An 11,769-nucleotide genomic window follows, 5' to 3' on the forward strand; every position below is an offset into this window, starting at 1 on the left:
GTTTGCTACCTGTTGCCTTCACAGTCTTTTCAAAATGAATCCAGTGTGCAGGAAGATGAAACATTCCTTAGAGTAGAGAGAGCAGGATTTCTTTTTCAGTCATGGCACTAACTCAGTGTGATTCTGGATAAATCCTTTCCCCTCACTTAGATTCATTTTCAGGAACCATAGAATCAGCCATTCAATAATATTTGCTTCTGATACCATGTGTTGTTAATGACTGTGAAATGCTTTGTGGTCTGTAGATGAGTGGCACCAGATTTATTGAATACACTGTACTGCATAAAATGCTGGGTGTGTTTGAAAAGGGTAGATGAAAAAGGGCTGGTTTTGAGCCCTTTGAAGTCTGGGTTAAAAGTTTTCACAGATTTCTGTGGGCTCTGGATCAGATAGCCAGTGTAAAGAGAGAGATGGGAGGAAAAAATCTTATTCAAGGTCATCTTGTTTTTAGACAAGGAACCATGCTGGTGCGCTTGTGATTTACTTGGAAAAAGGAAAATGAAGGAAACATTACTGGTATCCCATTGATGTGCACTGAGTTTTGGAACAGATCATGGAAACTCTCAGCATCATGACTGCCTGAATGTCTCTGCCTGTATATGATGATCCACTGATGAACACAGTCATGTAGATGGAAAGAACATTCTATAATGCAGCCCTGCTCAGCAAATCCTCTCACAAATAGACCCTCCAGCTACTCAGAGTCATGTTGCCTGGATTATTTCAAGGGTCAATGCCCGTGTGAGGAATGACATCTTGAGTCATTTATGTAACCACCTAATCATGTAACAGGTGAGGAGGGAGTCCATGCACAGTGAAAAAAAAATCACCCTGCCATTTTCCCCTGCATTGTCAAGCTGATTATAATGAAGAAACCATATAAAGCTGAAGACAGAGAATCAAGGCTTGGAGCCAATTCAGGGAGAGAGAGGGTGGTTGATTCCATGTCTTGTGGCATAGTCCCAGGAGCTGTGGTCTGTGTGTGAATATATATTTGGTCTCTGTTCAAGTTACAGTGCCTGAGCTTCTTATCTGTGAGCAATGTATTATAGGAGAGGCTGTGCTGATCTGGTGCTTCCCAAAGGAAGAGCTGTCTGTCTTCATTGTCTCTACAACAGACTTCCCCTTAGCTAGCAGCCTGTAGAGCACTGACTGAAGGCCAGGGAAATGTGCCCTGACTGCACTTAGTCCCTGGTGAGTGTGCACATTAGCTGATTGTCAACAGCTTTTCTCCTTCAATGAACCTGTGTAAAAATAGAGCTCATCCATCTAGTTCCAATCATCAAAAAAAGAACATTTATAATTGTTCAAGACCAACAATTTACTGAGTTTGTGCACACCATAAATTCTGACGGATGTCATATCTTTTGCAGGTATCACTCCATTTATTCACAGTATACTGTTATATCTAGTATACTCAACCAGATCTTTTAAAAAATATATATTTATTCAGGTTTACTGGGGCTTCACTATAGTTATAATATATAAGAATATTGAATAACTAATTGTACTTTCTTGGGGAAAATATGTGTGCATTGCTTGAGTCCAGATCAGTGTGTTTTAGCAAAGTTTCATAAGATGTTTCTTTTTTTAAATGTGTGTTTTCTCTGACAAGCACACAGTTAAAGGCTATGTTCTGCATATTTTATGTTACCTAATAAATATTTTGTCAGCCTTATTAACCAGGTTAAAGGGAAAGAATAGAAAATTAATAGTTTATGTTAAGATGATTTTGGAAGGCATATATCTCTTACAGCTAATATATTTGCCACATTTCTCAGTTGGCAAACAAATTGTTTCATAGCTGCACAGCACTTCACCACTATGCTGGGCCATTTCCCTCCATGCACATAATATTTATTGTTATTGTGTTCATTAAATCAGCGTCCTTTGACAGATTTTCATGTTGCTTGGGTTCTTACTGTGCAACGAGCGTCTCATTTATTGTCTACCTGTGTGTTACTTATCTATTAGAGGAAGACAGACAAAGAGTGAAAGAAGCAGTGGTGCTCTGATGCTGAAGTCACGGTGAACAGGAGGTCTTGCTCCCTATGTGTGTCCGTGAGTGCATCATCCCACCGCCTCTCTAAGTCAAGCAAGAACTCATCTCATGCTGCATGCATGTGTGACAATCATGGCAGCTTCCTTAAATTATCAGCTTTGTATTCTGTCCCCCTGTGGACCCAGATCTAAAGCCTGCTGGATTCCTTGAGAGTTGGTTTGTCAAGCTTATAAGTCTTTATTATCCAGGAAAGAGTCAGGAGAGGAACAAGTCAGAAGCATGTAGATATGCAGGAGCATATCCCAGCTAGCCACAAGAAAGGAGTACACACAAGGACCAAGGCAGAGAGAGAGACAGAAGTATTTTGGACATCCTTAGGAGATCCAGAGGTAGATGCTCTTTATGCAACACCTACTGAAAATGTCCATGGAAGTAGAGAAATCTCAGGAGACACACTCCACTGAGAATCAATGGCAAACAAAGAGTTGTGAAGGTTTTCTCTTGTTTGGTCCTGTTTGAAACAGCCCATGTACAGGCCTTCAGCACTCAAGCAGTCAGAACATCTAAGCTGTTTGCAGAAGCTATCCATATGTTTTACTGCCAGGCAACTGAGATTATGGTTTTTTGCTTGCTTTAGTCTGCGCCTAATCCACCTTTACTGGAAATGCAGTGGTGAGGGAGAGGAAACAATTTAACAGGATTCACAAAGAAGAGAATTATGCTATACTAAACCTGACTCATCGTAAACCCACTAGGCCCTGTGGAAAGCTTTAGTTATGGTTTTGGGACCTTAGATTTGGTATTGAAAAGAATGCCAAGAATAGCTCAAAAATGAGGCAATTTCTGCCTTACTGAGGATTTTCCATTTATAATTCCTGTGCAAGGTCTGCCAGCATCTGATATTCTTAGCCTACTGTATGAATGCTGTCTGGAGCACTACCCTCTGTCCTGTGCTTTTCATTCGCTCACTTCTGGACACAGTCCAGTGTCCCTGATGTCCCTCCATTGATTTAAACTTGCACTGGATTAAGCCCAGCAGTTGCCTAAGCACATTAATTTCATGGTTGTTTGTAGTTATGTTTTGGAGATTATAAGGGTTCTGACTGTTATAAATATCTTTATAGGTCTGACTGTTATAAATATCTTATAAAAATGCAGTGCCTTTACCATGTTCTCTTTTATTATTATCATTATTGAGTTACCCTTTTAACTTTTAAACCACTCTGTAGTTTAAAAGTAGAAAAATCTCCTTAGAAAAACTTAGCAGCCTCCTCCATAGAAGAGTATGATTTAATGAGAAATCATTAGCTATGGAGCACTATGACTTGGCTTGTGAGCATTTAGCCTAATCCACTGGCCAGTGCCAGTCCCAGCATGTGGGTTCCAGTACTCCCCACTCAAAAATTTCCCTAAGGTCTGTGAGAAGCTGGGCTAACTAGAACGGTGACTATACATCACTAGATATCTGTGGAGGCAAGTTTTGAGAACAGGGAGCTAAAAAGGGTTCACATTTTCTTGGCTACCAGATTAAGCAGCTTTATGTCAACATCTTCAAGTTACACCTAGCCTTGACCTTCAGCATCTGACTTGAGACTTTCTAGACTGATGTTCTTTAAATGAACAGTATCAAGTGTTTAGAGCCCAGAGTCTGGTCTCTTTTGTTTGGGCTATATAGAAAATGCACATAAAATTGCACTGTGTGTTAAAAGAACCACAAAGTCCAAGTGCCCAGTTAAGTGCCTTGGCACATCCCTTCTAATTCCACCTGTTTCAGTCAGACATACCTGATTTCTGTGTGTATATGAACTTTCCATAAAGGTTATTCATAGGGGTACTGTTCATGGTGACTTATAAAAGGGTTTTTCGTGGGGCTAATTACATCTCAGTCCTGCTGTGGATGCTTATTCCCACAGATTCCCTTATGTTGTGAAGGATTCTTTCTTACACCCGCTATTTGCCCTCTTTCTTTTTGCTGTGAAACATTCTCTGGCATGACTCAGACTTTTTTTTTTTTGCCTTGCACAGCATTCAAGATGCAAATTTCAGCTTGAGCAGCTTGCTGGAGCACGATGTTCTAAACAGAATAATGGATTTTTTCCCTCAGTTGAAGGACTAGGCAAGAATCAGTTAAAGGTCTCTGCCTAGGTGAAGCCTGGTAGATAACATGGATGTTTCTGCACTGTACTTTCAGCCCAATGGCTCCCTAAGGAAAAGGTGGTTGTAATTATTTTTTGGAAATATCTTTAGGTTTATTGTCATGTGCCCACACATGCACTCTTTAGTTTTTAAGATTTCAGACAATTAACTGCTTCTCTAGCACAGCCTCATGATGAATATTCCCTCTTGATTTGTTTTTAATTGGAGTGTTCCTACATCATCAGTACGCTCATACATCATTTAAAGAAAACATCAGCTGTCTTTCTACTGCCAGGTTGGCTGCACATGGGTTTAGACTATATACTTCATGTGTGCTTCTCCCTTATTTAGAGGGTCTGTTCTGGTTCAGACTGGCTCTGGTTTTCAAATATATGGCTGAATGGGGATCATGGCCATTGCACTAAGCTGATGCTTATGAGGCAGATGTCACCTTCTTATCCTCTCCCATACTCTATCTACCTCAATTTCTAAACAGTTTTTTCCACTGTCCTTGCAAAAATCAAGAAGGTAGAGTACCACATAAGGGGTGAGGAGCGAAGAACACTGGAGGTTTGTCTGCACTGTACCATGCATGGTGCACTGCAGAGCAACACCTATCAACACTCAAGTAAATGCTGAGCAAGCTAGCTGGGATACAGAAATGTACCTGATCATGATAGAATGATAGCCCATTCTTTCTCCTCTAGAAGAGTGTCAAACAGCATTAGACTTTCTGTCAGGAAATCTAGGTCTCAGCAGAAAGGGAGACCCAATAGTATAAGATAGTCTCTTTTCTGATGACAGCTTTCTGTGAAGCATTAGGTGGTTTTTGTAGTTTTTAATTAGGTTAACAGGAGAATTGTGATAAAATCCTTGGTGTTATGCTCTGGCCAACTGGAATTAGACTATCTTCACAAGTTCATTTCAAGATGCTCCAGTGTGTCAACACCACACTGCAGTCTGCTCTTTGTTATGGCTAAGATCCTTGTTGACAAAAGGAGACAAAGGAAAATTCCAGCATGGGAATTCAGTTATGTCTTGCATGGCTCATCCTTTTTACCCAGTGTGTTTGGCAAGCATTTATATTTTGATATTTACTTCTGTTCATCCCACACTGCATTGTTACCCTCTTTGTTTATTTGGTATGTTTCTTCCAAGAAACAGACTAAAAACTGAATCAAATTTTTAACAGAACAAGCAGGAGAATAATACATATCAGTCTGTTGCTCTTGCTTGATCAAAAGGCTTAATTCATTAATACATTCATGCTGTAAACTTTCAGCTCACAAATGTGTAACAACAGCTCATTATCTTTCCAGGTATTCATACAGCACATTATGGATAAGTTATTAACTTTATTGAATATGTAGCTAGAATTTGAGTGTTGTGGTACAAAGGAATGTATCTGACTTTGCATAGTTGTTTAAATTTAACTCAAATAATGAGATCAACAGGCACAACAAATGAAGAACAAGTGCACACATATACTGTTTAAGTAGTCTGATATCTTTCCATGAAAAGGTCACCTGCATGGTGAGTGAAGGGAAGGTAGGAAGTGTATTTTTCTGGCCTTTGATTCTGCCCTCCCTTTCGAGCAAGATGCCCATCTGTGGGATAAATGGGTTCATGGTGTGCTGGGTGGTGAATAGGCTGAAAGGCAGAGCTCAGGGGGTTGTAGTGAATGGAGCTACATCTGGCTGGAGACCAGGCACCAGCAGTGTTCCTCAGGGTGCAGTCCTAGGGTCAGTGCTGTTCAATGTATTTATCAATGAGCTGGATACTGGAGTTAAATGTACAATTAGCAAGTTCACTAACAATACCAAACTGGGAGGTGCTGTTCATTCTCTTCGGGGACAAGAGACTTGCAGAGGGATCTAAATAGACTGGAGCACTGGACTGTGATTCATAGGATGAAGTTTAAGAAGTTGAAATGCTGGATTCTGCACCTGGGATGGAGTAATACCAGGGATGAGTAGAAATTACGAGATTTCACTGTTGATGCTAATGCTTTTATGAATAATGTTTAGCCTTTTTAGTAGTTACTGTGGTGTGAGGGGAAAGCAGGTGAAATGACATCTTGTGAGGCTTGACAGGAGCCTGGTCAAACTCGTTCCATTGGGTTTGGGCGAGCACAGAGGCTGGATGGAACAGTGGCAGTGACATACCTGGGCCCTGAGCAAGCAGTTTGGCTGCATGCTCAGTCACACCAGCAGGAGGTGTTCCCCTGTTGCTGAGGAATTCAGTCCATTTGTATGAGACAGGGCACCAGGGACTGGTTTGGTTTAACAGAGAAAGGTAATGACCTGAAGCCATGATATGCAATTCTTGCTGGTGATCCTGGGACTGTGCTGGATGTGTATGAAGTGGGTGCCGAGCACCAAAGCAGTCTAAGTCACCATTTAAAATGAATGTCATGGAGATCTACATATTTACTGTGCCTGCCAAAAAGCACTTAATTATTCAGAGCTCTTTTCCTCTGCTTTATTAAATAATGCAGAAAGTAACTGCAAATGATGGCTCAGGTTATTGAGCTGTGAGTGCAATGTTTGCTGTGCTGCAGCATTAAGTGCAGAGCCTGTGATATGTGTGCTGTAGTTCTCATCTCCAGCAAAGGCAGATGTCAGAGGCACCTGGAAAGCAGGTAATGTTGAACCAGTCAAAGAGCAAAGTGCAGGTTTTGATGCTATAAAGGTTCAAGTTTAACATTTCTAAGCACAACAGAAGGATGTTTACATTAGTCCTGTCTCATCTAATTCCCTTCCTAAATGGTAATTAAATATGTTGGAGTAGGTGACTTTTTCCAACCCAGTGTGGCACATTCAGCAAATAAAACCCTTGGGAAAAAACTCTGCTTGATGATTCTGCAGTTCAGTGTAACAACTGCAAGTCTGTTACAATTCAAGGACTATTTCATTGCTGACCTTGCATTATTTTTATGGTCATAAGTCAGTTTCTAGAAGTGAAGTGGTGGCAGCTAGAGTTACTCATGCCCTTTGTTGCTTGCCTCAGCAAAACATCTGTTGTTGAATAAGCCACAGAGACTCAACAATTCTCCTAGACCCCAAGGAGGTCCCCTAGGACTCAGGGGAAGGCAGAAATATGTGATGGAAGAGTGCTTTGTAATATAGATAACATATAGATGAGAGTTTCTTATTTCTTAAATAGATAAGAGTTTCTTCAAGGCCACCTCAAATTCTCCATCAGTAGCAAATTCACTCTGAATAAGTAAAATAAATATAAATAAAGGAGGAATTATTATTACATCTTACGTTCCATGTAAGATCATGGTCTGAATTTATTTATTTATTTATTCTAGCAGGATCTTCTTTTGGTGATGAATTTCCAAGTCAAAGTTTGTTCACTTTAACAGGGCTCTGAAGCCAAGACAGAGTCTTAAGTAACTTCAACCTTTAAAGTAATTTGAGCAATATGTTTATACTAACTGAAGCAAAACCTTATATGAAGCCTCACACAACCATGGAAAACTAGAATTTTAATTCAGAGGCCACAGGTTGTGCCAAAGGCCCATTATCATTAATTTGTTGAGAATTTATTTGCTCTTGTTCTTTTCTTGCCACTTTCTTAATCTGTGATCACATCTCCTCCTTCCACTTATGCTTCGCTGTTAGCGTATTCCTTCTGTTCTCATCTCTTTGTTTTCTTTGGTCAAGAGTTAAGAGCCCCAAACACAGATGAAAAGTTTTATATCAATGTTATCTGTTGATTCTTCTTCAACTGGCAACTCCTCTGCTTTTCAAGGATGATATTTGATGTACTGTGCTGGCTTTTTTATTTTCAAAGTTATTTGGGGAGCTCTCTCCAAATTCTTTGCTGGTATTAAATTATCCTAGTCATCTCATCTCCTAAGATAGAGGAGCATGCATTTACTTTAAGAAATTACATAATGGCATATTCTTCATGGTGGCTTCATGTCTCTTCCACTATTTTCACTCTGGTTCTTGTAATTTTCCTCATTTTTATCTGAGATAGAACCATCTCTTCTGCATCTGTATCTTCTGTGTTTTTCATAATTTGGAATGATCTCTTTGGGATCAGGTTCTGCAGTGTGGTGATTTGTCTTGTTTGGGCAATACCTGGAGAATTTAGCCCTGTAGTTAAATTAAAACTCACATTCTAAAAAATGTAGCTGTGACCTTTTTTTGCATAGTGGGATTTATCTAAGATAAGGCTTTAATGCTAAGCTTAACAAAACTTCTTTTACTCTTCTTAAATGATTTGATGATAACTTAAGGCAAAGTGAGTTGTGGTCTTCATGAGGTTAAGTCAGATTTTTCAAGTAGGATGGAAGGGAATACACAATTTCAATTGGAAATGACCTGCAGTGACCATCCAGTCCAATGGCCTGACCAGTTCTGGTCTTTTATGTCTTAAGAAACTATGTACAGAATATGTGCTGCCTTGACCATTCACGTGTCTGTTGGCACACTCTTTGATTGACTGCCTCTAACTTGAGTTCCAGTTTATCCAGTATTTCTTGCAGAGGTACATCAGCTAAGATCCTGAAAAGTATTTACATGCATGACTCTTAAGGCTGAACACCATTGAATTTGGCCAAGCTTCACAAGCTGGGTGAGACTGAAATGAATGTTGCTCAGGTATGGAGAAAGACAAAGACAAGCCTGTTGTCTCTGATCTGCAGGTGTTTTTTCTAGTCTTTTATTTTCAGCATGTGGGCAGCCCTGTGCCTTTTCTAAACTTCTCAAAGCATAGGTCCAGATTATTCTTCAGGGCATCAGCCAAACATATACCAGAACCCTGAAATGTGAGAAATAAAGTAGCAGTCCCCTTTGTAAATACTTTGTCTTGAGAAGTAAATGTAAGCACAAGCACTGCTTTATGTTCGATAATGTGTTATAGCAGAACTCCTCCTGCCTATGGTTCACGACAACAACTCTGGCACAAAGTGCCACTACCATTGATGTTCATGCTCTCTGATTGCAAACACTACTGTAGCCTTAAAGATGCCATAAAGCCTTAAAGGCCACCACAGTAACCTGTTGCTAATGCAATAAACATGGACTTGGAATCAAGTCCATAAAATAGAAAAAAACAGTGGCTGTGTGTTAATGGTCAAATCTAAGTAAGTTTTCCAAAGAGCCATCTGATCTTCTGCCATATCTTCTGGTTCACCCACAGACTGGTTTCCTTTCAGCTTTGTTGACATCTCTCTGCTTAGGTAATGCCATGACTCTCTGCCAGGCTTATCTCATATTACAAAATCCTTAATACTGGGCTGGAAGAGGTTGAAAGGTCTCTCTTGACCTTACAGGAAAGAAGCCTTATTTCAACATGGCTACAGGTTTGTTATTTTGTTTTTCATCAGTGCTGTGTTGTCAAGGTGTATTTATCATGAGTTTCATAGTATTTGATGTCCTGGAAAACAGGACTTAAAATATTTTTAAAAGTGCTGATGTCCCAGTTCTAGTTTTCAAGTGGTTAAACAAGAATCTCAGCCTTCACTTAAGAAACACATTTCAAGGCTCAGCATTTTTGAGAAGTAATTGGAAACACTGTTTGAACACTTGAAAATTACTGAAAGTGAAAAACACTAGAAGTGTTTATATACTCTGCAAATTGAGAAATCAGAATATCTTTAAAAATTGAGCTCATTCTTTTTAGTTTTTAACAGAAGTCCCAGGGTTTTTAAGGTAATCTTGAGATTTAGGAACAAGAGAAGTCAAGTCCTTCTCTTTGACTGTCTGTTTTCCCTAATTACTTACACTGTTCTGTTATTCAAACCTCTCCTCAAGTTGAGTGGATCAAATGGAGGATGTGGGTTTGTCTTAGCTCCTGCCTTTGCTGAGTTTCAAGTTAAAGGAGATGCCCAAAGTCTGGTGCCTATTGGTGTTTCTCTTCCTCAGCCACACCATCTCACTTCACATTTTTTATTTCCATTTAGAAAAGCTCAAAAGGTTTTATATGTTTCTTGAAGTTTGCTGCATTTGCCTTTGTGAATGCAAAGATTTTCCTGCCCTAGTTTATCTAAAAAAAATTGCTGACAAATGTGCCATCTGCAACCCTTGTAGCATGGCTGGCACAGTGCTTAGTATTTACAAGGGAATGTTTTTCTCTCAGATGTTTGAATTCAATCCATACTGTTGTTATTTATTAAATAAATAAAACTTTATTCCCTGATGTCTTATTTATTAAAGACTAAGGATTTATTTAAAATGTTAGGCTTTGTGTTTACTCTCAGGTCAGGGATTACTTTTACTCCATATAGTACAAGTGCAGGTGTGGCACTTCTGTGCCTTGGAACACAGGAGAATGAAGAAGTGCAGTGGGCTCCCTGCACTGGGCATTTGTGCTGGGCTGTACTCGGTCTGACTGGGCACAGCTCTTCATTTCCCTGCAATGGCATCTGGTTTGTGCCAGAAGGAGTGAAAAGTGGCTCAGATTTAGTGTTCTAAGGTGTCCTAAGCAGGTTGAAAGGCTCACTTTCCCAGAATGGCTCTAGGAAAGTTAAAGCAAACTTGATGAGGTTTTGAAGCAGGCAAACTTTTGTGAGACAGGCTTGTCACCACCTCACTCTGTGCTAAGCAACTTGGGCTGGAGTCTTAACAGCTTTGGAGCAGTGTTTTCCCATACAGAAGTGTTAAGTCAATATTAGAAACAGATACTGCAACTTAGATAAAAACTTAGATAAGGGCTAAGTTCAGTTCCTAGCTTTGTTAACTAGTTGTCTTAGGACTTCACAGGAACCACTCTTTCTCTGCCTCTGTTCTGCTTTTTGAGGTTTTTTATGGTCCCTATCCCATTTCTGCCTTTCCCCAAGATACATTCTGTTTCCCACCTACACCTTTCCTCATCTGATAATTACTTAACTTTCTGAAGAGGAGTCCTGTGAAATGTATCCTACACAGATGCACTGCTAGGGTGGATCTGGGAATAGAGCATGGGTGGAAACAAGGGACTGGGACAGGGATGAGGGAGAACAGAGGCATGAGCCAGCAGTGTGCCCAGGTGGCCAAAAAGACCAGTGGCATCCTGATCTGTATAAAAAATATTGTGTCAAGCAGTATTAGGGAAGTGACTGTCCCGCAGTACTTGACACCGGTGGAGTTGCACCTCAGATTCTATGTCCAGTTCTGGGCCCCTCACGAGAAGAAATATGTTGAGATCCTGGAGTCAGTCCAGAGAAGGGCAGCAGAGTTGGTGAAGGGTCTGGAGCACAAGTCCTATGAGGAGCAGCTGAGAGAATTGAAGTTGTTCAGCCTGGGAGAAGAAGAGGCACAAGGGTGACCTTATCACTCCACAACTACCTGAAAGAAGAGTGTAGAAAGGTGAAGGTCAGGCTCTTCTCCCATGGTAACAGATACAAGGACAAGAGGAAATGTCCTTGAGCTGTGCCAAGGGAGGTTTAAACTAGACATCAGCAAGACTTTTTTCACTGAAAGAGTGATTAGACATTGGAATGGGCTGCCCAGAGAGATGGTGGAGGCATCATCCCTGGGCATGTTCATAAGATGACTGGACATGGCACTTAGTGCTATTGTGTCATTCTCATTACGACATTCCATCACATGTTGGGCTTGATGACCTTGGAGGTCTTTTCCACCCTTAATGATTCTACAATGTGGGACAATATGACACTGCAGCTCCAAGATAAG

This window comes from Lonchura striata, chromosome 2, assembly GCF_046129695.1.
Source record: "Lonchura striata isolate bLonStr1 chromosome 2, bLonStr1.mat, whole genome shotgun sequence".
Classification (NCBI taxonomy): Eukaryota; Metazoa; Chordata; class Aves; order Passeriformes; family Estrildidae; genus Lonchura; species Lonchura striata.